At 38.3% G+C, this 25,284-nt stretch overlaps 1 pseudogene; it reads left to right on the top strand.

The window, feature by feature from the left end:
* Positions 1-24,762, top strand: part of LOC122753934 — a 79,556-nt pseudogene extending 54,794 nt beyond the window's left edge.
* Positions 24,763-25,284: the final 522 nt, after the last annotated feature.

Genomic DNA, 25,284 nt, shown 5'->3' on the forward strand with positions numbered 1-25,284 from the left:
TTCATAATTGCTTATAGCACAGTAGTATTCCATCACAATCATATACCACCAATTGATTAGCCATTCCCCAAATGACAGACATACCTGCAATTTCCAATTCTTTGCCCCCACAAGAAGACATGCTATAAATATTTTAGAACATATAGGTTAATTTCCCTTTTCCCTAATCATACTGGAAAACACATCTAGTAGTGGTATTATTGGGTCAAAGGGTATAATCAGTTTAATAACCCTTTGAGCATAATTCCAGATTGCTCTTCATAATTATTATATTAGTTCACAGTTCCACCAAAAGTGAATTAGTGTCCAAGTTTTTCTACATCCCCTCCAACATTTGTCACTTTTACCTTCATTCAATCTGATAGGTATAAAATGATATCTCAAGGCTGTTTTAATTTGTATTTCTCTAATCAATAATGATTTAGGGGCAGCTAGATGGCGCAGTGGATAGAGCACTGGCCCTGGAGTCAGGAGTACCTGAGTTCAAATCTGGCCTCAGACACTTGATACTTACTAGCTGTGTGACCCTGGGCAAGTCACTTAACCCCAATTGCCTCACTAAAATAAAAAATAATAATGATTTAGAGCATTTTTCATATAACTATACATTATTTTGATTTCTTCATCAAAAACCTGTCTGTTCAAATCCTCTGACCATTTATCAGTTGGGGAATGTCTCATATTCTTATAGATTTGCCTAAGTTTTTTACATATTTGAGATAGGAGACCATTATTTGAGAATCTAAAAATTTCCCCCCAATTTTCCTTCCGAGCTTGGCTACATTTCTTTTATTTATACAAAACTTTTTAAAAATAATGTAATCAAAATTATCCATTTTACACACCACACTGCTCTTATCTCATGTTTATTCATAAATCGTTCACCTATCCATAAGTATGATGGGGAATATATTACATGTTCTTTAAATTTCTTATAATGTCTCTTTATATCTAGGTTATGTTTCCATTTTGATTTTCTTTTGGTAAATGTTGTAAGATATTGGTCTATTTCCAATTTCTGTCAGAATGCTTTCCAGTTTTCCCATAAATTTTCATCAAATAACTTAATTCTTTGTACTGGTCAAATACATGTTATTACATTTGTTTGCTGCTGTAAATTGTATGTCTATTCTGTTCCACTGATCTACCTTTCTATTTCTTAGCCAGTACCAAATAATTTTGATAATTACAGTCTTATAACATAATTTAAGATATGGTACTGCTAAACCTCCTTCCTTTACAATTTTTCCCTTTAGTTCCTTTGGTATTCTTAACTTTTTATTCTTCCAAATTCTGTTACTTTTCTTTTCTAATCCAGTAACATTTTTTTGGTAATTTAATTGGGGTGGCATTGAATAATTAAGTAAAATTTTCATTTTTATTAAAGATAATTGCTACTTTGTAGTGTGGTATGTCTGGTACTACTAGGCCCCCCTCCCCATTTTTTCATTTTCCACTGAAATTCTAGATCTTTTTTTGCCTCCATATAAACACAGGCAAAGAGAAAACAGGACTGTTTCTTTTTCTAGATTATAGATAACCCTAGAGAATCAACGAAAATTAATAAAAATAATGAGTAACTTCAACAAAGATTCAGGATATAAAATAAATCCATTTAAACCATCAGCATTTATACATTATCAACAAAACCCAGCAGGAAGAGGAAGAAAAGGAAATTCCATTTAAAATAAATGCATGAAATACTGGGAGTGGGGAGTGGGAGTCTATTAAATACTTTTATGCTGCCTGACTTGTTTACTACCTTTTCTTTGATTTTAGAATTTCATTTTTTCTTAACTACTATATGAATATATCTAGAAAATGCTGTTTAAGGAAATAAAGAGACCTAAATAATAATAGAAATATTGATTTTATTGATAATCTGAGACAATGTAAAAAATAACAATACTTCCTAAATTTATTTATTCAATTCCACATTAATCAAATTACCAAAGGGAAACAATTAACTGAAAGGAATAATCTTTTCAGCAAGGTTCTCTGAAAAAAGCATCTTTTAAAATATATACATAGTTATATATCCAAAATATATGCAGTTTCATTTATTCAGTTTCCTTTTATATTTTTATATATATGTGTGTGTATAGAACTGATTAAAATTTATTAGAATAGGAGCCATTCACCAATTGATGAATCAATTGATCAATTGGTAAACATTTATTATGTGCCTACTATGTGCCAGGCATTGTGCCAAATGCTGGGGATGCGAAAGGACTCTCAAAGGGCTTAAAATCTAATAAATTATAAAAGTATATTAAGAAGCAAATACCAAGAGAAGAAACCCAAGGTATGCACAGCCAAGTACAAAAACTACTCCAAATCAGCAATAATTAAGAAAACGCAAATTAAAGCACCTCTCTTGCTCTCCTTCACTCCCATCAAATTGGCAAAGTTGACCAAAAAAAGAGAAAATAACAAATCTTGGAAGCATTGTGGGGAAATAGGTACATTGATTCACTGCTGTTGAAGCTGTGAACTTGTCCAGCCATTTTAAAAAGTGATTTAAAACTATGCCCCCAAAGTCACCAAATAATGCATGCCTTTTGACATAGTTATACCACTAATCAGAATATATCCCCAAAGCTATCAAAGAAAGTGGAAAAAAAACTCCTTTAGAAAGTGTTTATAAGAGCTCCTTTTGTGGTGGCAAAAACTGGAAATTAAGGAGATGCCCATCAAGTGGAGATTAGTAGAATACATTATACTATTGACTTAATGGAAATATTGTTATACTGTAGTACTTAGCATTTAGTTGGTATTTAATAGATGCTTATTTACTCAAAAATAATTATATGAATTTTTGTTTGTTTGTTTTTGGTTTTTTTTGGCAGGGCAATGGGGGGTTAAGTGACTTGCCCAGGGTCACACAGCTAATAAGTGTCAAGTGTCTGAGGCCGGACTTGAACTCAGGTCCTCCTGAATCCAGGGCCCATGCTTTATCCACTGCGCCACCTAGCTGCCCCTATATGAAATTATTAAGAGGATGGTTTCAGGGAAACCTGAGAAGTCTTATATAAACTGATGCAGAGGAAAGTAAGATGAACCAGCAAAATAATGTGTACCATAATAGCAACATTGTTAAAAACAAACTAAAAGATTTAAGAACTTTAATCACAATGATCAACTACTATTATAGAAAACTGAGGATGAAGAAGGCTGCCTACCTAATGACAGAAAGGTAAAGGATTATATCTGCAGAATGAAACACATTTCTGGAATTAGTCAATGTGGAAATTTGTTTTGCTTGTTACAAGGGTTCTGTTTATCCTTCTCTCCCTCCCCCAACCCCCCATGCCCCAAGTAGGCCCTAAGGGATGAGAATAGGAAAAACTAAGTAGTTGTTAATTTATAAAAACACTTAATTCAAATAAAGTTTACAAAAAGCAAAATGAATTGACATAATGGCCAAAGGATATAAAACAGTATTGAAAGAAAAGAGCAGTGATATGAAGGAAATTTTGTAAACAAAATAGAGGAAATTGTGCCCATTTCCATACCTAAAATTGCTGAACATAATAACTTTCTTGATACATACATAATTTCACGTTTAATCTTTTTTTTTTTTAGGAGAAAATTTCCATAGCATTACATTTTTCTTAGAAAATTGGTAGACACATCCCAAGGAACACCAGGGGTCTACAGAACAAAGATTAGGAAATGTGGCAGTAATATATGCACTGTGGCTACGGTTAATTTAAGCAAAGATGTGAACTCCAAGACACATCTTCTAATGAGAGAGGATGAACTCTACCTCAAGGCAGGTCTCACACAGAGCTCAGGACTAATGAGGATAGCTTCTATTTACATAGTGCTTTGCAGTTACAAACCACTACTGCCTACTTGCATGTTTGTATTTTAAATTGATCCTCATAATAATCCTGTGAGGTGGGAAGTGTATGTGGGACCTAGCAAGGTTCCACAAAAAAATATGGCCTCAGATATTTATTAGCTGTGTGACCCTAGGCAATTCATTTGGGTTCTCTGTGCCTCAGTTTCCTGATCTGTAAAATGGGGATAAGAATAGCATCTATCTCCCAGCATTATAGGGATAAAATAATATTTGTAAAGTACTTTGTGAACCTTAAAACACTTTGTAAATGTTAGGTATTATTATTATTATTATCATTATTCCTGTTATTTCCATGACTACATTGATTGTCACATGCAGCATTTAGTGTTGAGGTTTCTTTGTACACCTCTCTTATACGTGGATCAATCCTTTAGTCGGAAGTTCTCAGCTCAAAGATCTGTCTGAAGCTTAGAGAACCTGAGAATGTAATTTTCTCAAATCGAATGAGCAAAACAGGCAGTCAGTCAATGCGCATTTTTTTTTTTTGGTTTGTTTTCATTTGTTTGTTTGTTTAAATACACATTTCTTAAGTGCTTACTAAGTTCCAGGAACTGTGATAAGCCTTGAGGATACAAAAAGTGGCAAAAAGACAGTGTCTGCCCTCAAAGGGCTCACCATCTAATGGGGAAGGCAGCAAGTAAACAAATATGTACAAATAAGCCAACAGGACAAACAGGAAATAAAGGAGGGAAGACACTAGAATTAATATGATTTAAGAAAGGCTTTGTGTGTGTGTGGGGGGGAGGGGCAGGGCAGGCAACCGGGTAACACAGGGGATGCAGATCTGGGCCTGGAGTCAGGAAGACTTGGGTTCAAATCCAGCCTCAGACACTTATTAGCTGTGTGGCCCCAGGCAAATCAGTTAACCCGGTTTACCTCAGTTTTTTTCATCTGTAAAATGAGCTGGAGAAGGAATAGAAAATTGCTCCCGTATCTCTGCCAAGAAAATCCCAAAAGGGGTGGCAAAGACTCAGACACAGCTGGAACAACTGAACAACAACAAAAAGGAAAGGCTTCCTGTAGAGAATGGGATTTTGATTGGGGCTGAAGGAAGTCAGGGAAGCCAGTAGATGGAGATGAGAAGAGAGAGTATTCCAGACTTGGGGGACAACCAGGAAAGACATCTAGAATTGAGAGATGGAGGGTATTGTAAATGTAATAGCCATGAGGCCAGTGTTGCTGTATCAGAGACTATGTGGTGGGCATTAAGATGTAAGAGGACAAAAACGGTTGTGGGGGAGTAGTTTTTGAATCAACTCCAATTAAGGATTTGTGTTTGATCCTAGAGGTAATAGGGAGCTACTGGAATTTACTGGGCAGTAAGGTGACATAATCACCCCAAACCAAATCCATAATCCATAAATAGATGGGAAGTGTTGCTCCCACCTAAGAACAAAGGGTCTTAGAAGTACAAGGACTTCTCATGCAATAGGTTAGGCTCTATAGATGAAGATGCATTGCTGTACTATCATCCATGGGCTTATCTGTTTTGAGTTGGTTTTCCAGAGTTAGGAATGTGGGTGCTGTGCAGTAACTTAGAGTCATCTAGGCCAAGCCCTTCTAGATGATGAAGATATGTTTGTCCTTCACTCTTGAAGAGGGCCATGATACCAGGTGATGTCATGACTTGCAGTGAATTGGGTTTAAGTGAGGGAGAACTGTGCAAGGTCACCAACCTCACTTTCTCCTCTAGAGCCATCTGGGTTCAGTGGCAAGATATACATCAGGATAACTAGAGATGGACAAAGAAGTTTTAAGGCACTTAGGGTTAAGTCTGAGGTGAAATTTGAACTCAGGTCCTTCTGACTCCAAGGCCAGTGATTTATCTACTGTGGCACCTAGATGCCCTTAGATGATGAAACTAAGACTCAGGGGAATGAATTGATTAGCTCATGGTCCCATTGCTAGAATGTGGTCAAGTCAGGACTTAACTAAATCTTGTGGATTCTAGTGTAGTAGAAGCCATTCTATGTTTCAAGGGTGACCCAATTTTCTCTCACCTCCTTATCTTTTATGCATTCCATTTCAACCCATTTTGCCTCTGGAGTTGATTATAATCTTTCCTTATTAACTTTCCTGTTTCATTAAGTCGTTCTCTGTCATGGACTTATCTGTTTGTCCATTTCTCCATCTCACCATATTATTACTTGAAGAGTTGTATGCCCTTTGGGCAGGGAACCACAGTAAGGACTAAGGGCTCCAGTTGGTTTTCTCAGTACCATAACAGCAGAAATAGCATGATACCATCTATCTCATTTTTAATGAGCAGTTGAGATTTTTGCATCATGATCATTGAACAAACATTTATTGAATACCTGGGGGAAATCCTGGGCTAAGTGAAATGAGGAAGTTATAAGATGTAGATAAGAAAGGATCTCTAACTCCATAGGACTTACAGCCTAGTATAGATCTAAGACCCAAATATAGATGACTGAAATAAAGAAAGTAGTCTCTGGATTCTTAGGAGAGAGGTTATTATCAGCTGAGGGAATCTGGGAAACTTTTGTGAAAGAGTTAGAATTTCACAGAATTTCAAAGGTGAAAGGAACCACAAAAGGCATTGAGTCTGACTCCTACCTTCAAAAAGTACTCCTTTTACCACATAGCCAATAAAGTGGTCTCATAGCCTTTGCTTGAAGACATCTATTGAAGGAAATTCATTATCTCTGAAGACATCCCATACCATTCACTTGTGGACAGCTCAAATTGTTAGGGAAATATTTATTTTCTCATGAAGCTGGAATTTACCATTGAAATACTAGCGAGGTTTTACAATACAGGAAGAAATTCAGTTGGTAAAGCCAAGGAAGGGATGCTATTCTGGGCAGAGGAAAGAGCATCAGCAAAGTCACAGAGGTCACATGTCATGTGTACAACCTGGATAAGCTCTGCTTGTGTTTTGTCTTTCCACATGGGCGATTTTTTCAGACATCAGGAAGAAGCAGGATATAATCTTTTTTTTTTTTTCTTTTCAGGGCAATGAGGGTTAAGTGACTTGCCCAAGGTTACACAGCTAGTAAGTGTCAAGTGTCTGAAGCCGGATTTGAACTCAGGTCCTCCTGAATCCAGGGCCAGTGCTTTATCCACTGTGCCACCTAGCTGCCCGAAGCAGGATATAATCAAGGGGAAAATGTATTTAAAGGTAAAGGACCTGAGTTTAGACTACGATTCTGCTACTCACTAGCTGTATAACTTTGAGAAAAATCCCTTTCCTTGTCTCGTCTTAAGATTTTCTTTTCTGTAAAATGAGGAAGAGATGGACTAGATGACATCTAAAGTTCCAGATTGAAATCTAAGATCCTCTGAAAAGATGCTGACTCTACTTAAATTCATTTAAAAAAAAAGAGGGAAAAGAAGCAAAGATGTCTCTAGATGATTTATTAAAATGCTTATTAAAAATGCAAATAGTTTTGTCTTTGTTGGGCCAACACCACCTGCTTGCTTGAGAAGATACTAAACAGATCTGTGTACTCTCCTCATGGCTCCGGAGGGAGATTATTATATCATCCTTGCCTTCCCAATTGTTTGGAATTTCAATACTGCCTTTTCACAGGGACCCTTGAGGATGAAATGTTCAAAAAATACCTCCCCCAGCCCCGTCTAAGCAGAAATTTTTTTTCTCATTTGCATCAATTTTCCCTGCCCACTCTTGTAGATGTAGCACGTAAACTCCCATTAGAATTAATGGCATTTTCCCTCCCTAAAACGTTAAGACTTGTAACGATATCATATCAGCTCCTGGTGGGGCTTTGCAAGGATAATGGAAGCATGATGTGTTTCCAAAACTCGGTGCTGGAATCCTAATGACTCTGAAAGCACAATTGTGCAGACATTATATTGACTAAGTAACATTAATGCTTGAAATGATTATTATACTGAAGTCATCAAAAATAATAGGATTTTTGCATCACTCTCTTGGAAAGCACAAGCAATGAGATAATGGCAATAAAAGTGTATGTGAAGATCCATGACAAAAAATACAGATTATGAAGGATTGGCTTGAGTTATTTACTCATTCAAAGGCCTTACCAAGCTAGAGTGTTAACATGCATGGAGAAACATTATTCACTGGCAATTAATCAAGAAATTTGCTTACCGTGCAAAAGCAACCGTGGACCAGTACAGAAGGAATGCTCCATTAGCTAGCATTACTCTTCTTGGATACTCTTCTTGCTCAGGTGCCTCTCTTAGGCAATCAGGGGATTTAAGTGAGACATATCTTCATTCAGGCTCCATTCACAAGTAAATGAAAGGTTGGCTGCCATTCTGGCAGAAGAGGCTTATTGAGGGTTCCCTTTGTGTTGCTGAGAATGAGAAAGTGGCTAGTTGTCTGATGTACCCAGAAGATAGCCTTGGCTACCTTATCACAGAAGAGGCATCCGTTGGCAATAGGATGGAGGGCTGGTTTAAGTTGGCAGAACACATTCATTTTCATGTTAATGCAGTTTTCTGTTTTCATTTTTAACAATATGTATTCTAGTTGAATACAGTGACAATGGACTTTAGATGTAGCTACTTATGTCACCATTAAAAAAGAGTTCCATACATTATATGCAGATGCAGCCATGTTGAGTATAGTCCAATCACAGATAAACAGATAAATCAGAAATACATTCAATGTTAGACATTTATGTCAGAGTCTGTATCCAGGATGTTAAAACAGATGTGTTACTAACTGAGCTTTAAAAGGCATCCTGAGTATTTCTACAATGTTTACAAACATAGGCTAATATGAATGGCATGCAACACATGGTCCTAGGGCTGACCAGGAAATGACCACTCAGATTCTTAGTCAAATATTTCCCCTCCACCTGCTCCATGATCACCTGACACTGTCCTGCTTGCTGTTTCTTGCACAATACACACCATCTCTTGACCCCAGGCACTTTAACTAGCCAATCCCCAATGCCTATAATCTTCTTCCTCATCTCCATCTTTTGGATTTTCTGGTTTTCTTCATGTCCTAGCAGCTAGCATCTCACATTTCTCAACCCCCCTTAATGGTAATGCCTTCCCTTCCTATTTCTTATTATATATATATAGTCTCTATTTGATCCTTTATGTGCTTTTTCTCCCATTAGACTAGGAACTCCTTGAGAGTAGGTGTTGCCTTTTTCCTTTCTTTGTATCCTCAGTTCGTTCTTTTTCTGTTTAGAATTTTATTTCCCAAAATATATGTAAAAACAAATTTTGACATCAATTTTTTAAAACTTTGTGTTCAAACTTCTCTTCCTCCTTCCCTTCCCACCCCCACCCCAAGAACTCAAGCGATTCAATATAAGTTATACATAAGTAGTCATGGAAAACATCCCCACATTAGCTAGGTTGTGAGAGAAAACAGATAAAAACCAAATGTGTTTCAACCTGTTTTCAGATACCATCATTTCTTTCTTTGTAGATGAATTGCAATTTTCATAAATCCTTCAGGGTTATATTGGATCATTGCCTTGCTGAAAATAACCATGTGCTTCCCAGCAGATCATCTTACACTATTGCTGTTATTTTGTTGTATCCTCAGTTCTTTTTTTCTTTTCTTTTTTTGGTGAGGCAATTGGGGTTAAGTGACTTGCCCAAGGTCACACAGCTAGTATGTGTCAAGTGTCTGAGGCTGGATTTGAACTCAAATCCTCCTGAATCCAGGGCTGGCGCTTTATCCACTGTGCCACCTAGCTGCCCCATATCCTCAGTTCTTAACACAGTGACTTACACATAGTAGACATTCAATAAATGTTTGTTAACTTATTGACTTGTTGACAAAAAGTTACCCAGTTACCTAGCACATATACACTAGTATTTTTGTGAGGAAGCTGTGACCATCTTAAATTTATGGCTATGGTATCAAATTGTAAGTGTTTGGGTCAAATTGGGATATTCTTTTTATAAAACAACTAAAATTGAAACAGATCTACCATCAGTAATGAATACCTGGAATAAAACTTGATGTGTGCTCTGGACAAACTGAGCAGTCTATTAAATATCCATATTTTCATTGATTTGATCAAAAATTGACCAATGTCTACTATCCCAACTCTGATAGTCACTTCCTGGGTATCCATGGGAAAGTCATATCACCTTCTATGCTTCAATTTAAAAAAAAATCAATTTGTAAAATGATACAGTTGGACCACGTAATCTCTGAGATCCCTTATAGTTCTAGATTTATGACCCTAAGAAAATGACCATCAACTGTGGGTACTTTTGCCCAAATAAAAACAATTATATTGATTTTTGGATTGCCTGGGTATTACTTCTACAAATCCAGATTTCTGAGGAGCCTATAAGAAATATACCCAATAAAGAACTCTGAAGAATAACAATAGCAAAAAATGTTATCAAAGAATCATAGACAGAAGATCACATGGTGAGGATGAGGGATTTATTGTCTTGTTAATGATGCCCTTCTCAAACTCCAGTAAGGCTGATGGATGATAGCTAAACATTCCATCTCTATACCCACGTGAAAAGGCTTTCATGCTTGGTAACAACTTCTAAAGCTTATACTATGCTGGTATAACCTTCAAGAACCTAGGGTCTGTTCAATGACTCAATGAGAAATCACAGGGCCATTTTATTTATTCATTGTGATTGGGCCTTTTTTATGGGCAGAGGGACCATTCAAAAGATGCTAAATGAATGTCTTGACAAATCCAAGATCTCTTCTATGTGGCTACCTTCTCCATGGATATCAATTTCAGCATATGGGGAAGAAAGAGTACCCAAAAGGCTCCCATCAAGATCTCTTGATGTCTCATGGTTACCAGTAGAGCCAAGGGACTAATAGTAATAATAATAACAAAAAAACCCAAATAAACAATAGTAACAATAATAACAATAAACCAAAATTACTTTAACACTTACAAAGTATTTTGCCTATGTTAACTCATTTGTCCTTACATGAACCCTGTGAGGTAGGCAACATTATTATTCTCATCTTACGAAAGAAGCAACTGAGTCTGAGAGAAAGGTTAAGTGACTTCTCCAGGTAGTATCTGAGACGAGATTTGGACTCAGGCCATTCTTGTCTCCAAGTCTAATACTCTATATACCGAGCTGCTGGGCTATTCCTTGTTCTTGCTTACATGAAGCCCCACCTCCTTTTCTAGTTATGTCTCTCTTTAACCATGCTCTTTTCATCACTTCTCCTTACTAGACTCTAGAATCTCAAGTTTTAAAAGGGTTTTAAAGACCATCTGGTCTAATTCACCACTGACCATGGATCCCCTGGATAACATATTCCCACAGCATTCTTACGGCCTTCACATGAAGGTTTCAAGAAAGAATGAACTCGTATCTCCCAATCTACTTTTGGATTTCTCTATCTCAGAATGTTTTCACTTAGCCTGAACTGAAATTGGACTTCCTGTAAATTTCATCTGTTGTCTATAGGCCCCATCTGGGACCAAGCAGAAGCCTAATGTCTCTTCTATGGGACAGCCCAATTTGTTCTTGGTAACATATTGCATCCTGCTCATGTCCATCATGGGCCCTTCCTTCACCCTTTGTAGGGGAGGTTGGTGGCGGAGGAAAAAAACATAAATGAATATGCATATTTTAACAGTATTTTTGTTGTTGCCCTTCCATGGAGAGACCAATGGGAGGGATAATGATAATATTAGAGTAGAAATATATTTGTATTTTCTTTAAAAAGAATCATACATATTTATGTCACATGTCATTCCCTCCCCTCTCCTCCCCTACTTCTTTCTGTGCCAATGTTTAGCACAGTGCCTACAACATAGTAGGTATTTAATAAATGCTTATAATAATTATATAATAATATTACAATGAAAATACACAAATACAACAATATAACAGGGTGGAGGGGGGAGCCAAGATGGTGGAGGAAATGCTGTGACCCTTGGAGATCCCAACGGATCTGTCCATAAATTTCCAGATTGAAGCATAATTTTTTGTTAGTTCCTCTTTCTAAAGGTATTTTGTCTGTTTTCTTTCACAACCAGATCAATGTGGAGATATTTTACATGACTGCACATATATAACCTATATTGAAATTGCTTGATTTCTTGAGGTGGGGAGGAAGGGAGGAAGAAAATTTGGAACACAACATTTTAAAAAAATCAATGTGAAAAAAATTTATTTTTTTACATGTAATTTGGGGAAAATTCTAAAAAAAAATTCTAAAAAACTATAAAATTCTAAAAGACCAATATAAAAACAAATAATTTTCTCAACTGTGTATTGATAGGAGGTCTTTATCCCCTGTTTAGGGTTTGCCATTAGAAACAGACATGATTTTTTTGCACCACCTGGCTTGTATAAAAAGGATTGGATAATTCTTGGTTCTTTCTATTCACCAGTATCTGGCATGGGTAAGAAGGTTAAAAAACAATGTTATGCTTACATGCTGCCATGTTCTATGTCAGCCAGTAGTCAGACCATGTTCTACAGGCAAGCCCTGGCACAGCCCTTCCACAAACAAAGACATAGCCTTCCAATCAGCCAGAAGGCCTAGGGCCAATGATGCTGTCTAAACCTGCCACCTTCTCCAAGGATCATCTTCTTTCCCATATCAGCAAACCACTAGCTATGCTTTGGTATTGGGCTAGGGAGGGGAGACTTGGTCTGGTTTCATTTTCTGTTCTTCTAGAGCACAGGATACAACTGAATAGTAGGTGGCCTCTCAGTCTTCAAGTCCCATCCTCCCAGTTGCCTAAGCTAAGTCTTCCTACACAAAAAAGTACCTCCTATATTAAATTCCAACTGCTCTTCTGTCCTCATTCATTGTTGACCTTGGAATTTCAGCTGTGAAATCCTCCAACCTGTTATACAACAGCAATACAATTTTTATCTCTTTGTTTTTGTTTGTTTGTTTTTCCGTAACATCATAGATTTAGCACTGGAAGGGGACATAGAATTCATCTGGTCCAACATTTTCATTGTGCAGAAGAGGAAAATGAATCTCTGAGAAATGAAATTAAATGTCCAGTGTCACTCAAAGTGTCAGAGATGGGAATTATCCATAGGTCCTCTGACTATAAAACTGTCTCTTTTTCCATGGTTCTCCACTGTATGATCATGAATCCAACTCTAAACTAGGAAAGATAAAAAGCTCAATCTTTCCCACAGCTGTTCCTTAATGTAAGAAAAGGATGCCTCCTTTATCAGAGACTCTGAACAGTGTCTACCTAGGAGCTGTACCACGTGCAAATATTCTCCACCCTGAGACTATGCATTTGTTCTATTGATCAAGTCCAGAAAGCATCAAGGAACCAGAAAGCTTTGAAGCATCTTCAAAGGCTTAAGATCTAGAAAAGACCTTTGAGATCTTTTTAGTACAACTGCTTCACTTTACAGATGAAGAGACTGAGGTCCAGAGAGGTGCATAGGAAGTATCATGCAAGATCATAGATTTACACCTGGAAGAGACATTAGATTTCATCTAGTCTTACTCTTCGAATTCTGTACATGAGAAGACAAGCCCAGAGGGAGCAAGTTAACCAACATTACAAAAATTAGGACAGGACCGAGACAAGATTCAAGTCATCTGAACACAAATACAGCATTGTTTTCCATTGCATCATTCTTCCTCTCCAACCCAAGTTTTCTCCCTCCTAATCCAATGTTCTTTCCACTAAACCACAGTGACTAACATTTTCCTTTAACATTTAGACTTGAATGCATACAATTGTAGAATTTCACAGTTGGAAAGTGCTACCATAGCCATCTCTTTGGGAGATAATGGAGGATACAAGGGCCTGGCACGCTGTGGTCCAATAAGTCATGAAGAGTTGGACCCAACTGAATGGTTAAATAATAACAATAAGCACAGTTGTACACACAGATGACTAAGCATCCCCTCTATACCTTCCCCAGCAAGTGGTCATCCTGGGCCCATGTGGAGCTTCCTACTGAGTTGAGAAACTTCTATGTCTCAAAGTAGCCCATTCTATTTTGTGTTAGCTCTCATTATTTGAGAGTTTATCCTTGCAGAAAGCCTCCAACCCATTGCTTCTGGATGTGTGCTAAATTTGAGTGATGCCCCTTAAAGTTAACCTGCTTGTTGGTTATCTTTTTTCTCCATTCTCCAAATCTAACCCAACACTTCTTTCTGCAGAGATGAAAGAGCAGAAGGGAAGCCAGAGTATTGGTATGTGATAGGAAAATAGATCAAAGATTTAAAGCTGGTGGCAACCTTATTTTACTATTACCAGATGAATAATTTACCATTACAAATGAGGAAAGTGAGGCCCAAACAACTGATTAACTTGCCTAGAAATCTACTCAGTCTTTCTCCTTTTTCAATTACTCCAAATATTCACTATACTTTCTTAATGGAAGAGCTTTAAAAAAAATATTTCAATAGGATGTAAACCCCTTTACAAAACAGTTGTTTTTCTGTTTTCTTTGTAACCCTAATGCCTAGCAAGTGCCATGTGACAGTAGGTGTTTAATAATTGTTGAGGTGACATGAGTTGAATTGAAGGCACTCCAAAATGCTGTTGCAGACTTGGCTCACAGATTCAAAGAAAAAGATGGTCAGGAGTCTCAGGATTTGTAGCCCAACTATATTGAAATTCAGCTCCCATTTTGGGGTCCCATATTTTGGGATCCTAAATAAAACTATGCTTTTTGGGTCAAGGTGTCCAATTACAACAATAAAGTAATAAATCAACAAACGTTTATTAAGCACCTACTATGTTTTAGTCACTGTACTAGATACTGGGGATCCAAAGACAACAAATAAAATAATGCCTGATTTTAAAAATATATTTTATTTTCCCCCAATGGCATGTTAAAATAATTTTTAGACTTTTTTTAAACCTTTGAATTCCAAATTCTATCTTTCCCCTCACCCTTTTCTGAGATGGCAAGTAATCACACATAGGTTATACATGTGCAATCATGCAAAACATTTCCATTTTGTACAGGAAGGCTCAAATAAAAGAAAAAGAATGAAAGAAAGAAAGTGAAAAATAGCATGCTTCAGTTTGCATTAAAAAATATCAGTTCTTTCCCTGGAGGCAGATAGTATACTTCATTGTTAGTCCTTTGGGATTGTCTTGGATCGTTGTATTGCCGGGAAGAGCTAAGTCATTCGTGGTTCTTTATCAAATAATATTACTGTTGCTATGTATAACTTTCTCCTGGTTCTGTTCACTTCACTTTGCATGAGTTCATTTAAGTCTTTCCAGATTTTTCTGAAGCCATCTTGCTTGTCATTTCTTATAGGACAATAGTATTCCATTACAATAATATACCACAGCTTGTTTAGCCATTCCCCAATTGATGGACATCCCTTTGATTTCTAATTCTTAGCCACTACAAAAAGAGCTGCTGTAAATAGTTTTGTACACAAAGGTCTTTCCCCATTATTTTTTATGTCTTTGGGATATATGCCAAGCAGTGGTATTGGTGGATCAGTGGGTATACACAGTTTTATAGCCTTCTGGACAATAGTTCCAGAATAGTTGGATCAGTTCACAACTCCACCAACAGTGCATTAGTACCCCAGTTTTCCTATATCCTCTCCACTATCTATCATTTTTTTGCATATTAGCCAATCTCATAAGTATGAGGTGGTATATCACAGTTCTTTTCATTTGCATTTCTTTAGTCAATAGTAATATAAAGCATTTTCTCATATGACTATGGATAACTTTGATTTCTTTGTGTGAAAACTGCCTATTCATATCCTTTGAGCATTTATCAATTGAAGAATGACTTGTACTTTTATTAATTAGGCTGATTTCTCTATATATTTGAAAAATGAGGCCTTTCTCTGAGATATTCGTTGCAAATTTTCTCCAAGTTTTCTTCTTTCCTCATAATTTTGGTTGTGTTGAATTTGTTTGTGCTAAAACTTTTAAAAATTGTACATAATCAAAATTATCTATTTTATATTTTGTAATGCTCTTTATCTTTTGTTTGGTCATAAATTTTTCCCTCATTCATAGATCTGAGAGATAAATTATTCCATGCTCTTTTAACTTGCTTATAATATCACTCTTTATATGTAAATAATTTACCATTTTAACCTTATCTTGTTTGTCTATGCCTAGTTTCTGCCATATTGTTTTCCAGTTTTCCCAGAAGTTTTTGTGAAATCATGTTTTTGTTCCAAAAGCCTGGATATTTGGGTTTATCATATATCAAATTATTATGGTCATTTCTTATAATGTAATTTATAACTGATTCTTTTATTTATTTATGCCTCCATTCATTTATTTATTCATGTTTATTTATTTATTTATTCATCTATTCATTCATTAGTTCATTCATTCATTCATCTATTTATTTAGAATTTTCCCCACCTTACATGTAAATACAAATTGTAACATCGATTTTTAAAACTTTGTGTTCCAAATTCTCTTCCTTCCTCCCTATCCCCCATATAATGTAATTTATGACTAATCTATTCCACTAATCCACCACTCTATTTCTTAGCCAGTACCAGATTATTTTGATAATTACCACTTTATAATATAGTTTGAGATGTGATACAGGTAAACCATCTTCCTCAGCTCCTGCTTTTGAGGACTTTCCCTGCTATTGTTCAATGAGAGACATAGATTGATGTGGCACTGTCAGGTTGGACATTCATCTAATTTAGATCCCTTCTACCCATTCCTCCTTGCCTTCTGTAACCAAAGAAGGACACACTCGACAATTTCCTGAACATTTTCAGAGCTTCAGGTAATGTTGCAGTCTAAGATTCTATGATTCTAGGTCTAAAGTGGGAAGGGTCCTACTCCCTCATTTTACAGATGTAAAAACTGAGCCTAGGGAAATTGAGAGTTGTTCAAGGTCACCAAGGTCTCAAATAACCAAGGAAGGATCTGAACTCAGGTCGTCTGATTCCAAAATCTACCCTCTTGCCTCAATCTGATTTTCAATATAAAGAAGTTATTAGAACTCCTGATCCCTGTTGAAAGTTAAATACATTGAGAATTACTGTTTAAGACTAATTCTAATTCTTGAGGAGAAAAAGCTTCCCCCCCCCTCACAGATATATGCATTCACATTTCCTTATCTCCCTCTGCAATTCCAATTTTGTCATGCACTCACCTTCTTGGATCATAAGATTATAGATCTAGAGACTGAAGAACCTTAAAAGCCATTGTATTGGGGGCAGCTAGGGTGGCACAGTGGATAAAGCCCTTGGATTCAGGAGGACCTGATTTCAAATCTGGCCTCAGACACTTGACACTTACTAGCTGTGTGACCCTGGGCAAGTCACTTAGCCCTCATTGCCCTGTCCCCCCCTCCCAAAAAAAAGCCATGGTACTCAGCCCCTTCCTTTGACAGATGGGGAAAATGAGTCACAAAAAGGTTAAACACATCTTGCCCTCAATTGCACAGCTAGGTGTCTGAGGTGGCATTTGAACTCAGATCTTTTCTGACTCTAAGTAACATAGGGCTACATTATGCCTCTCCTTGTGATTTCTGGTGCTCTGTTTAAAGTATGCCTTGAACCATAACATTCTGCTAACATAGGAATAAAGAAATCTGAGTTAACAGATTTTCTGTGGAAAATGCTAGTCACTGAGCTAGCAGCTCTGTTTGAGAGCATATGGCTGTGTGATTACAGGAGAGTCCCACAAAGCCCTAAGTAGTCTTGAGTATCTGATGCTTCTGGTACCTTGGCCACATGAGGAGGAGCACAGTGTTCAGACCAAGGGAGAAGAGGATAGAGAGGATCCTACCGTCATCCCATCACATGTAGAAAACGGTGTTCAGGTCAGGGTACCACATTTTGGGAAGGACATTAACACACTGGAGTACATTCAGAAGAAGATGACTAGCATGTGAAGGGATGGCAGATTATGCCATATGAGAAATGGGTAAGGAATGGGAGATGTTTCTCCTAGAGAAGACATGGTAACAGCTTTCAGGTATCAGAAGGGCTGAAACCTGGAAAAGAGATTGGCCTTATTCTACTTGGTCCCAGACAATAAAACTAGGAACAGAGGATGGAACCAATAAGATTTCTCTTAAAGTAGAATGAGCTGCTGTAGGAGCTGGGAGAGGGGGGGGGCACAGTCTCTCTGCTTAGAGCTCTTTGAGCAAATGGTGAATGATCAGTGATTTGGGATTGTTATCGTAGGGGGTGTTCCTAGTCAGGTTTGGGCTGGACTCAATGGTCCTTGAGCTCATTTCCAGCCTGAGATTCTGCCATTTATGAAACACTAACAGGAGCTTTCTGGAGCCCCTTTGGTATGGCCTTGGTCATTACTGTGCCGGATTAACCACCTCCTGTTTCACCCACAAATAGCAATCCCTTGCTTTGCCTGATTTGGACTCAGATTTTCTTCACTGGAAATTTAGTGTTGCCTCCTCTGCACCACTTAGTGGCCTGTGCCTTCCTTCAGTTTTGTTTTAGTGTTTTGTCTTGGTTTTTATTCAGTTCAGTCTAAGAAGCATTTATTACATGACAACTATGTGCCAGGCATTTCGCTGAGCATTAGGTAGCATAACAGAGAGAGTGTTGACCTTGGAGTCTGAAAGACTCAAGTTTCAATCTTACTTCATACATTTAGTAGCTTTCTGACTCTGGGCAAGTCATTTCCCTACCCCAGTTTCCTCTTCAGTAAAATGAGGATAATAATTGTAACTAAACCCCAGAGTTGTTGGGAAACTCAAATAAGGTAACATAGGGAAAGTGCTTTGCACCCTTAAAATACTATATAAATCCTTGTTATTGTTGTTATCGTTGTTAGAGGCAACAGTAGCAGCAGTGACACGAAGGAGAAAAAGTTTCTATCATGAGTGATACATGAGATTTTTTTTTTTTGGTGAGGCAATTGGGGTTAAGTGACTTGCCCAGGGTCACCCTGCTAGTAAGTGTCAAGTGTCTGAGGCCAGATTTGAACTCAGGTCTTCCTGAATCCAGGGCAGGTGCTTTATCCACTGCACCACCTAGCTGCCCCTGATACATAAGAGATTTTAATTTGATCTCTAATCCCTAAAAAATTTCTCATAGGAGGCTTGAGGACTTTGAACGCCTCCTGGTTTGGAAACTACGGCATCACAGCTCAGAGCTGCAAGGTACCTCAGAGGTCATTTAGTCCAACCCCCTCATTTCACTGGTGAGGAAAGTGAGGATGTTTGTAGTCCCACAGGGCGTGACAGAAGTGAGATTTTGTTGTGAAAATGTTTAAGTCCTGATGTTAGACAAAGACAAATCCAAAGTCTCCAATCCAAAGAAAATAGGTTTATTGAGAGGGGGATCCTGTCTCACAATAAAGCCAGTCTTAGGTCTAGGACCCAAAGACCCTGAGCCTCAGGATCCAAGAATATTTATGTGCCATGACTCCTCCCACAAATTAACATAATCCCAGGGATACAAATACAGTAAGTATGGAATAGAAAGAAAGAAACCATCAGTCAGATATCAATATAATCAATTGCCATCCTATATATCCTACTTAAAATAGCCCTGTTACTAAGTAACAGGCTCATAACATAGGAAGCCATCTATCTACTGGATGGCTTCTTTGTCATCCCAGACAAAGCCTCTCTTATCCTCTGAGTTGTTTCCGCAGCTATCAAGACTTTCCACTATATTGGTTAAGGTTGGCTTTTCCAACTTCTCTCCTGCTCTGATTGGTCCTTTATAGCTCAGACGTTATTATTTTAGGTATCTGACCTTTAAGTTGATTGGTGGCTGTACCTAACCCCAATTGGAAGTGAAATAGTTGAATCTTTGGTGAAACTTGCAGAGTATATAAGTTGGCATTTGCCTTAGCTCCTTTCAATATCTATCTTAGTTACTCTTAAGTTACTAAAGAATATCTAAATATAATAACTGTTTTTACCATAAAAGTATTTTATTATTTTCTAGTTACATGTAGAGATAGCTTTCAACATTTGTTTTTATAAGATTTCTATTTTCCAATTTTTCTCCCTCCCTCCCCAAGACAGCAAACAATCAGATATAGGCTATAAATATAATAACTCTTAAGCTACAAAAGAATATCTAATTTTTAAACTATTAATATGTAATCTATAAACTGATTAGTATTATAGTTAAATCACTCGGGGAAAATCTCTCACAATTTGAACCCAGGTCCTCTGAGTTTTTCTCCAATGCCCTTTCTACTGTACCAGATTGGGTTTCAATTTTCTCTGTCAGACAAGTCCCATCTACATTTTGACTCCTTCCAGTTATCTACAGGGGTCTAGGGAACTAAGTTGAATGGAAAGTAGCTTCTTCCACAGAGACTGCTGTTGGAAAAACTTAGCCACGGTTAGCTAAGTGCCCCAGACCAAGGAAGGGAAAAAAGCTGTTCCATTTTTTCTGTAAGTTGTAACAGCACCCACAGGGGTTTTTATCTGTGAGGATGGAGATTTGAGAGAGAAGATAAAAAGGCATCTGAAAATGGCGTGAGGGGCGAGCAGGTGCCCAATGCTTTCATCCAGGCATGCTGCAGGTGTTTGTATCATTTTCCCAGGGCTGGCACAGCAGCAGCGTTGGCCCACTTCTAGAGAGCCCTGGGCTCTGTCTGACAATTTCACAGCACATCTGTCCACAACTGTCTACTCTTTATGAGGGCTGGTGGGATCAGGCAGCTGAGTGCAAACCCTGTCCATGCAGCTCTGGCTTGCAGAATGGGATGGAAGGGCATTTATGAAGGACTTTGTGAGGCGGGTATGGCCAATGGAGCCAAATCCTCAAAGGCCCCCCTGGTTATGAGGATGGGACTCCTTTGGCCATGGCCTCCATTATACTTATTGTGGGACCAAGCACTGTGCTGAGCCCTGGGCAGTAGAGAGAGGGTGAGGATTGGAATCAGAAAAACTAGTTTGAATCTTGCCTCCAGGAAGATAAATGAGAATAACATATGTCAATGGGATTAACAATGAGCATCTATAATATAACATTACTACTATTTAATTAAATGTTGTGTTCTGCAAACCTTAAAGCACTCTATCATTAGCAATTATATTGTTGTTGTTCTTCTTCTTCTTATTATTATTATTCCATTATTATGGAAAGGTCAGCTAGGCCTTAGGCAGGGAAAGTAGCAGGACAAATGGAAAGGCCTAGAGGTCTAGAGTTCAAAGCTAAGGAAGATGGTCCCCAACCAATCTGTGAAGTATTGAGAATTATCCATCTTCCATTAAAGTTCACTTCTGATGCCCCTTGTGACATGGAAATGACTTTGGGTTCTTGAAGCCTATGCCAGTTGACAAAGTTCTAGGAGGTTCTATAGCTGTGGAAAGATTTGAATTATGGATCAGATAGTGCTGGAAAGGACCTCTAGCCCTACTGCCTCACATTAAGAGGTCACACTGGGTTCAAGGGTAAGAATGGAATGAGATTCTGGTATGTGTTCAACAGAGATAGCAATATGAAGGTCAATATCCAGCTGCTATTTGGCACCTTTTGCTGAGTGGGAATGGGGCAATGGGGTGTTGAGGGATGTTTGGTGAAAAGAAAGGTTTTTGGCTCCCTTCAGTAGCAGCAGTGCAGATGGTCTGTTTTCCTGTCATCCATCCATTTGTAGTCTAGGGTGGGCAAAGCAAAGGTTCCTGTCTCTCCAGAGTAGCTGCCATTAGTGGAGGTGGCAAACCACACTGCAGTGAGCAGCTAAAAGCTTCCTGTTGGCAGAGAACTGGGAGCAGCAGGTCCTCCTGAAACAATTTGTTTGCTCCAGAAAGAACATATTCTCTTATAGATAGGCTTCCTTTTCTCTAGTGTATTGAGTGCCATCTGCCATTACTTTCTCCTAGAGAGTGTTCTCCTCTGAAATCTACTTGTGGTGTAGATTGTCTAAGTCTGCTATCCAAGGTCCAGCCCTCTAAGTTCAAGGAGAAATCGTAACGAGGTTGGCCGGCTTGATGTGAATTGTTTTGAGCACAGAGATTTATGAAGACTGCTTACTAGTACCTGGATCTTTGGAACTATTGAATTAAGTATGGAGTCAACTAACTTACAGTCAATGAACATTTATTAAGCACTTTCTGTATACTGGACATAGCATCTAGTGGATGCAAAAAGACAAATGAAACAGCTCCTGCCTTCAAGGAGATCATTGTTCAGTCATGTCCAACTCTCCATGATCCCATTTGGGATTTTCTTGGCAGAGAAGCTGGAGGGATTTGACCATTTCCTTTTCCAGCTCATTTTACAGATGAGGAAATTGAGTCAAACAGGGCTAAGTAACTTGCCCAGGGTCACACAGCTAGTGAGTATCCAAAGCCAGATTTAAACTCTGAAACATGCTACTTTGGGGGGCAAAATGCATCACACATACACAGATAAGTAGATGTCAACTGTACACAAATAAATAAAATGTTATAGTGGTAGTGGCACTAACAGTGGTGCAGAGAGTCAACAAAGGGATTTTGGGTATCACTGTACACAGTGAAAGGACCTACAGATTATAGAAAGTGGAGGTGAGTGGGTAGAGCATTTTCAGGCTAGCAAAGCCTATGCAAAGGCATGGAGACCAAAGGTGAAAGGTGATGGGCATACCATCACCAGGCCAGTTTGATTGGAACACATGATAAATAAGTGGGAGTAAATGAGGATAACTTTGGAAAGATTGGTTGGAACTAGATTTTGAAGGGCATTAAATGTCAAACAGAGGATCGGGTTTTTCTCTTGGAGGCAATAAGAAGCTGCTGAAGTTTCTTGAGCAGAAGAGTAACTGTCATAATTTAGGGGATCATCCCCTCAAATAAATGATTACTTATCTCTAATATGTTGAAAACTATCCATCTTCCACTCAAGTTTTCCTCTGATGCCCTCTTGTGGCATGGAAATGACTTTGGGTTCTTGAAGGCTGTGTCAGCTGATGAATCTCAGGTGCTATGGAGGTGTGAAAGTTTGAATTATGGATCAGAGATCTGGAAGGTATTTTTGAGAGAATCCAAAAATCCTTTATTTTAAAAATGAGGAAACCAATGCCCCAGGCAGTTTAGGTAACTTGCCTGAGGTGGGATTTGAACTCAGCTCCTCTGATTCCCAAGGCAATGATCTTTCATGGTACCACAAAACTTGAGCAATGGACTACCTTTGTCTACCCAAGCCCAGCTCCACAAATAAAGGGAGCCCCATGGACAGAAAGTTGGACTCTTTCTGTGTTTTTTTTTTTGTTTTCCTTTGGCCAGAGTAGGTCTTTAAAGTGGTCTAGCCTATGTGGAATGGAATAGAATAAGCATTGATTAAGTGCCTACTCTGTTCTAGGAATGTACTAAACTTTACAAATATTACCTCATTTATTACAGTGAGATCTAAGTTGATGATGGGAACATAAATACCAATGAAATAATAAGTTTTCCTTGGTATAGTATAACCATTATTGAGAACAATAGCATTACTGTTGGTGGAGTTGTGAACAAGTCTAATCATGCTGGAGAGCAATTTGGAACTATGCCCAAAGAGCTATAAAACTGTGCATACCCATTGACCCTGCAATACCACTACTGGGTGTGTACCCAAATGAAATAAAAAAAAATATTTAAAGCAGCTCTTCTTATGGTAGCAAAGGATTGGGAATTGGGGGGATGCTCATCAATTGGGGAGAGGCTGAACAAGCTGTGGTTGTTATTGCAGTGGAATAATATTGTGCAATTAGAAACAATAAGCAGGATATAGAAAAACAGGAAGACATATGAAATGATACAAAGTGAAGTGAGCAGAATCATGAGACCATTGTACACAGCATCAGCAATATTGTTGTTATTGTTGTTCAGTCATTTTTCAGTCATGCCTAACTCTTCATGACTACATTTGGGGTTTTCTTGGTAACGATATTGGAGTGGTTTGTCGTTTCCTTCTCCAGCTCATATAACAGATACGGAAAGTGAGGCAAGCAGGGTTAAGTGACTTTCCCAGGGTCACACAGCTAGTAAGTGTCTGAAAGCCAGATTAGAACTCAGGAAGATGAGTCTTCTTGACTCCAGGCCTGGAGCAATACCCAATGCACTACCTAGCTGCATCTGACAGCAAGATTGTAAGGATTGTCAGATGTGAAAGATGTGGCTTTGCTTGTCAGTATGATTATCCAAGACACTCCAAAGAACCCACGAAGAAAAAAGCTATTTACCCCAGAGAGAGAACTGATGAACTCTGAGTGCAGATTGAAGCAGACTTCCTTCCCTGTCCCTCCCACTTTATTATTTATTCTTGGTTTTTGTTGTTGTTGTTGTTTTGTTGTTGTTTTTTTCAACATGGATAATATAGAAATGTTTTATATGACTTCACATGTATAATGGGCATGATGTTATTTGCCTTTTCAACAGGTGGGAGTGGGGATGGAAGGAGGGAGAGAATTTGGAACTCAAAATTAAAAAAAATGAATGTTGAAAGTAAATAAATAAATAATTTAAAAAAGAAAATAATAACATTGGGAAACGTTCTAGAGTCTGTGCTATCTCAGTGTGCACCTTCCATCCCCTGGGCCTGCTGAGCCTCCAGAGAGCATGCTAGACATGGCACCCCGTGGGTCCTTGCAGTTGGTTTCACATTGTTCCCAAGAATTGGTGGCATGCTGGGATCCTGGATCACAAGCAATGAGGTTCCAACATGGTATGCAATGCTGGAGCAGCTATCACAGAATCTACCTTACTGGATGTTGGGTCCTATCTGGGGAACACTGTGCATGGTTATAGAGTATAGCTCTTGCCTGGTTTGGAAGGAGTTGGGGAGCTTCACACAAAAGACCCTGTTACCTTTGGGACTATATGTGGGGCAGCTGGCTCGCATCTGGGCCTAGCCACATTTATTCTTTCATGTTCCTCAAATGGGCCGGGGCTTGGTGGAGACCATCCTGACCAATGGAGCTGCAGTGGCCACCACTGTGTCCTGGTATCCAATGAACCTGATAGCCTCCCACCTCATGTACCCTTACGTGGTCTTGGTGGTGATGGCCACAACCCCAAATTACTGTGTCTGGCAGGATGACAGTCAAAAAGTGTCACCCTAACTATGAATAAAGATGCCTGGAGTTTCTGTTTGAGATGGGGCTCTGAAAAGAGATGAGGGTGTTGCTAAAGCTACTTGAGGCTTTTAATTGGAAGCCTTCTCCTTAAGTGGGCCAGCTTGGCAAGAAAACAAAATACATTCTCTTTGTAAGTGGTGGCCACCCCAAAAGTGGCATCTTATTTTAAAATTCCCTACAGGTTGGGGCAGCTAGGTGGCACAGTGGATAGAGCACTGGCCCTGGATTCAGGAGTACCTGAGTTCAAATCCAGCCTCAGACACTTAACACTTACTAGCTGTGTGACCCTGGGCAAGTCACTTAACCCCAATTGCCTCACTAAAAAAAAAAAAAAAAAAATTCCCTACAGGTGTTTCAAAATAGAATATGAAAATTGGGCTATGACGAGTTCCAGCTTTTAAAAAATTTTAAAATTTAAAAAATGACCCTAAACTCCACCATAAAACAGCCCTTGTGTCTGTCAGCAATAGAACCAAGTCAAGCTTGGTCCCACCATTTTACTTGTAC

This window comes from Dromiciops gliroides, chromosome 1, assembly GCF_019393635.1.
Source record: "Dromiciops gliroides isolate mDroGli1 chromosome 1, mDroGli1.pri, whole genome shotgun sequence".
NCBI classification, from domain to species: Eukaryota; Metazoa; Chordata; class Mammalia; order Microbiotheria; family Microbiotheriidae; genus Dromiciops; species Dromiciops gliroides.